Source organism: Nymphaea colorata, chromosome 7, assembly GCF_008831285.2.
Source record: "Nymphaea colorata isolate Beijing-Zhang1983 chromosome 7, ASM883128v2, whole genome shotgun sequence".
In the NCBI taxonomy this organism is placed as follows: domain Eukaryota; kingdom Viridiplantae; phylum Streptophyta; class Magnoliopsida; order Nymphaeales; family Nymphaeaceae; genus Nymphaea; species Nymphaea colorata.
This window is the reverse complement of record NC_045144.1, coordinates 21,932,360-21,938,359: the sequence shown is the minus strand read 5'-3', so window position 1 is coordinate 21,938,359 and position 6,000 is coordinate 21,932,360. Positions and strand designations below refer to the sequence as shown.

The following is a 6,000-nucleotide window of genomic DNA, read 5'->3' as shown; positions in this document are numbered from 1 at the left end:
CCTTTCTAACCTTCTTTGCTTGTACAAAATGGTTTTTGGAAGGGTTACTGACATACCTCATCCTTTCTGCTACTTGGAAATTTGCCATTGACCATCAAGAAAAATGCAGAAAAGCAGATTCACCAAAATGGCACAGTATTGTGAAGGGTTCCATGATTCTACCTGAGATAATTATCTTGCAAGAATCTCATGGGGCTGTGATGCACTGGAATGCAAAGAACAAGAAATTTTTTCTTTAATATTTTTGGAAGGAATTAATGGCGTGCTTTAACAAGCAAACATCATAGTCAAACCTCTCCACTATCAATCCAAGTCAATAATTAAGGTATAGTAAATGTAACGAGTGGCGTTTTGGCAGTTTGGGCTGGATCAAGGTCCACACCCGGGCTCGAATTCCACCCACGTGAAGAGGAAGGCCTGATGCTAGGCTCTCCCTCTTTGTCTCCCTGGCTGGTTCCACCCGCTGTAACGAGCGGCATTTTGGCAGAGGTGAAAGGTGGTGCTGAGGTAAGCCCCACTCGATTTCTCTCATTCTCTTCTTTCTTTTCCTTCTTTCTGGCCCTCTATCGCATATCTGCTCTTCTCCCTCTCTGTCCCAAGTCCTCTTGCCCTCCTCATCTCTCATCGTCCCTCGCCTTCTGCTCTCTCCCTCTCGCCAGCCTCCTCTCACCCTCACCATCCCTCATCGTCTCTTTCTCTCTGCTCTCTCTTCCGCAAGTCTTCTCTCACCCCCATCATCTCTCACTTCACACCTCTCTTTGCACTCTCCCTCAACCGAGCCTTCTCTCTCCGACTTCCCTAGGTCTCCCGCACTCTTCCCCTTTCACCTGTCTTTTTCTCCCCCCTATTTGTCTATCTGTCTCACGTGTCTTTGCTCAGCTGAACCATCTCCCTCTCAACCGAATCCTCTCTTCTCTCATTACATCTATCTTTCACTCTTTCTTTTGCTCATTCTCACCCTCTTTGATGTCATTTACCTTTTTATGTCATTGGGTTAAATTGCAGGTAGGAAATACGTCTTTCCCCTCCTATCAGTCTTTCCTCTCCTATCAGCAAATAGACCATCCATGTTGGAGACAACAACAACATATGACCTTGGCTGTTAGGGGAGTGGTCGAGTGTTTGGGGTAGCTTCTGGGGACACTATAGCAGCTAGGACTCTAAAAGAGGGGTGAGCAAGGCCTAATCGTGCCTATTTTCTCTAATGTTTTAGTTTAAGTGCATGAATAATTCATATTTGAACATGAGATTCAAGATTGAATGATTTAAGGCACAGCATAGAGATTTTATTATATAGGAGAAGGTTTAAGACTGTTTTGGGGGGAGAAGGATCTATGTATATTTTGTTGGATCTCACGACGCATGTGGGGAGGGAGCACCGATATTTCTTTGTAGGTTAAATTTAAATTTTGGAGGGAAAAACAGAACATTTAAGAATTACAAATGGTGATGCCTCAACTAGGTGTTAAGTTCCTATTGAGTGTCTAATTTATTGATAATGTACCTAAGGATGCATTTGGGAAGGTTCACGCTTAATGATCTCTTAAATATGAAAAAAAACTTAAAGAAATGTTCTATAGGTCGATTCAACCTATCAGTATCTGCTCGAGTTGATAACCTACACCTCAGTGGTCTTATTTCTTATTTAAATAGATTTTAAATCGAAATGATTGAAAAACTTATCACTTTGAGTTTTTTGCAGGTGCATCAGGCACGTCGGGTAGACCTTAGGCAACATTATTCAAAGTTCGAGGTGAATTTAGGTGTTTGTGATGACGTGCGACAAGTATAGCAACATTCCAGGAAAATCTCTGCCTAAGGCCAAATATAGAGTGTGTTTTTTTGAGATCATTGGATCTTATAATAGTGTTTTATTTGAAATAATGTGTGATATAATGTGCTCATTGCATTTGTCGTTGCATGTGTGAGATTAACTGATTATAAGATGTATTGATTGTTTTAAAATTATTATGCGATGACATATGCATGTTAGAAATTATAATTGCTTAGGTCAGATTAGGTAGAGTATCGAGTCGAGTATTTTCTCAACTCTATTTGTGCATCAGTGAGCATCCTAACATGATATTTGCATATGACAACTATAAACCAATCACGGATGAAGACTACTCTCCATGGTTAGGTCTAAGTTTTTGTATGATGTAATTGTCTTGTTTGACTGATGTGAATACTATGAGATTTTTGTTTGCATTACCGTTGGACAGTGATCCAATTGAATGAACTTGAAGAGTAATACTCATAAAGTATGATGACTAGCTCAGAGTATTGGTTGAATGTGTAATCCTCTTATGAAGGCGTTTTGAGGTATGGGTGCACTTGTGGAGTGAACCAACCTCGTGTGCTAGCCGGTCTTATTGTGAATATGCTCTCATAATAATAAATTAATAAAGAATAATTGATGGAATGTGAGTTGGTTATGGCAATATGTTCAGGACATGTCCCCCCCTCATCGTTGGTCTCAACTGATCAGCGCGTAGGTGGTGCAAGGCCTTAGGATATCGTTGTGTAATGTGCTTGGAGCGTTGAGCTCCTCCTGCTTTCTCAACCTGAGTGTCCTAGGAAAGATTGAACAACTCTCATTGGAATTCACACATCCATATATGATTGCTCTACCATTGCAGCGTGAACAGATCTGTATCATCTCGAGCCACCATGAGGATTGTCTCCTGACTGTAGGACACCCGTGGTGTGCACGCACTTGTGTTTTACACTCATAGGAGCTGTCAATTCACTGAATTGAATGTAAATGAAATAAATGTAAATGAAATGAATATAAATGAAGCAAATATGAATGAAGTGAATATGACTATTAAGTGTGTTAATTGTGATCATTCAATGATCCCTACATGTCGTTGAATATATAAGGGACTACCATGACAAGTTATGTGACTGCATGCACTTATCATGTTATCATAGTAATATGTTTCGTTATATGTTAGACTCCATATTTGAGCCACTTATTTTAAGGGGTTAGGGATTTATCTGGTTTGCTATCATACAACGAAAGATAAACTTGTTGTTGTTTACCTTTTTCAGGTTGTGGTGAACTGGGGCAATAGGTTGATTAGATGGCTCTGCTCATATCCTACTGGAGATATTTTGAGTCCATAGTCATACTAGCGCGACATGTTTTGGTCTTATTGACAATGTATTGTTTTTTTTTAGACATTAATGTTATGGTTTTGAAGACATTTTTGTCATGTGTATCATTGATAAATATGAAATCATTTTGTATGAACTGAATTTGCTACATAATGGAATGTTTGCCTCATTGTCATTTTGCTTTGCATTACTCCTTTTTAATTGTTGTGTCGTTGCACCTCGACATGTTATGTTTAAAAAAAAAAATTAGGGTTCAAAAGGTCGGGGTGCACTATGGATGTTGACTAAAACCTATCTATGAAGCTGTGTTGTCCAGTTTCATGCTACTGGATTGATCTCTTATCATAGTTTTGATTGTCACTATGATATATACGCATAGAATAGATTGATACTTTGAAATATTGTGATGATGCATCTTTGCAATTTGACTTAAAAGACTTGTCATGAACTTGGTAATAAGAATAGAGATTCTTACTTGTACAAATAGACTACCAACATAGGGGGAAGAAGCAGGGTGGGCAGGCTAGTGAGGCACAGAGAGGGCCGAGTTCGGCCCATTTAGATGTATATACCCCACTAGATAATAGTACGTTAAGGCAACCATTTGCTCAAACTGGTGTGGGTGCCCAAATGCCACCAATGCAGACTCCACCTATAGGTTAGTAGGCTATATTGCTGATGACTTTACAGATGCTGACCTCTCTAGTACAGTCGATGGTCAGTAACCATAGGAGCCATGCATATCCTACATGTGACACCACTACACTGTCTAAGGAGAAGGTGACTTTCAATCATTTAAATAGTTCATATCGATGCAACCGTCTGTCTTGACTGGAGATGGCAACCCAAATGCGACAAATGAGTGGATTGAAGAGGTAGAACACATCTTTGAACTTCTCAAGATGTCAGAAGGAGATAAAGTGAATGGCTCGTACTTATTGAAGGCTAAGTCACATGGGTACTTCAGTAAAGTCCACGTACCCGTACCCAGAAAGGGTACTTTGACACTTGGGTACCTATAGATCCAAACTGCTTAATTTTACTTTGATTTAATTTTTTTCACCCTACTTTTTATTCTATTATTTGGATGTGAAAATTCGATTGATGTTCATATTTGACTAGGGAGCTGCTTGGTTGTTCATATGTTTAAAGTTTTTCATAGGTTTCTTAAACACACTGCTGCAAGAGCCATTGATATATATTTTCTATGTTATTTATTTGTTTATGTTGATGTATATTCTTTATTTTGATACATATTTTCTAAGCATTGCTTATTGTTTATATATATATATATGGCCGTACCCCCACACCCAAGTTTTTTGAAAATGGTCAGTACCCGTACCCGCACCAGCACTCGTACCCGTACCTATGTGACATAGATTGAAGGGTGATGCCAAGCGGTGGTGGCAATCAACCCATGAGATTCAGTTTGCAGGTCAATAACCAATCTCATGAAAACACTTCAGAGATTCATTCTTCAACACCTACTTCCCAGCACATGCAAGAAACCAAAAAATATAAGAGTTCTTTGACTTGCAACAAAATCACATGAGCTTGAAGCAGTATGTTACTAAGTATCGACACTTAGAGGTGTATTGCCCACATCTCTACCACTGATGAGGCTAGAGTATATAAGTTTGCGCATCAGTTACATGACAGCAAAGCAAGGTGATGCCTAGCCGGCCCTGCAATTTGGACGTGGTGGTCACCATTGCTAGATGCATGGACAAGGATTGGCAAGGACACAGAGGAACAACACCATAAGAAGTTGGGCCAACACTCACATAGTGGGTGGATGCAGACCAAGCACAACTACTTCGCGAGTAGGGCAAAGTTTTATGGGAGGTGAGACGACAGACCATTCAAGCAGAACATGCCTATCTGCAGTGACACTACACAGTAGACAATGACTACTTTGATTCTGCCGAGGTGTCTCACTTGCTTACTTGTGCACCTTGGGAAACCATGTTATCGGGGGACCAGAGCATGTTTACACTGTGGAAGGATGAGACACTTAATCAAAAACTACCCCAAAATGCGAGAAAAAAGAGTTGAAGAAGCCCAAGGCCGGTCCTTCAAGTACACAAAATACTACCGGTTGTGTCAATGCAACTACCATAGAGGAGCTTCAAGAGCACGATCTTATTGAAAGTATATTACTTGTTGGTTCTCACATTGCAAAAGTGTTATTTGATGCAGGGGCGACTCATTCTTTCATAGCTAGACGATTTGCTACTTTACTAGAAGTGTCGACTAAGATGATGTCATGTGTCTTAAAAGTGGTAAGCCCTATACATGCTCAAGATTGGAGTAGCTAGAATCTACTTGATGTGGATGTAGAGAACCATCAGCACCATTTGCTTGCACAGTTGATGATTATAAGTCTCAACGGATTTGATGTTATTTTGAGTATGGATTGACTATATATGCATTATGCCAATGTAGATTACAGAAAGAAGTAGATACAACTCATAAGATGCAACCAGTGAAATTCCAAGCTCGAAAAACTAGTCAAACTAATAAGATAATGGTATCTACACTAAAGGCTAAACGATTGTTAGAAAAGGAGAGTGTTGCAATCTTGGTCAATGTGTTGACCAGTAAAGTTAGGAGATGTGGCCATTGTGAATGAGTATCCCGATGTGTTTCTTGAAGAGTTAACGAGTTTGCCTATAACATAGAAAGTCAAATTTAAGATAGAGTTGTTACCAGGGATAACCTATATTTCTAAGGCATTATACTGCATAGCACCGATAGAGTTAGGAGAATTGAAGAAACAACTATAGAAGCTCTTAGATGAGGGTTTCATTCGACCCAGCGTGTCACCTTGGGGAGCACCTGTGTTGTTTGTTAAGAAGAAGGATGAGATGATGTGTTTGT

General features: G+C 39.7%; 1 long non-coding RNA gene across 1 annotated transcript; it reads left to right on the top strand.

Moving 5' to 3' along the window:
- Positions 1–400: 400 nt before the first annotated feature.
- LOC116258130 (uncharacterized) lies at positions 401–3,295 on the top strand. Its single transcript, XR_004173607.2, has 3 exons — positions 401–507; positions 1,703–1,832; positions 3,055–3,295. It is a non-coding gene; the product is annotated as an uncharacterized LOC116258130 (long non-coding RNA).
- Positions 3,296–6,000: the final 2,705 nt, after the last annotated feature.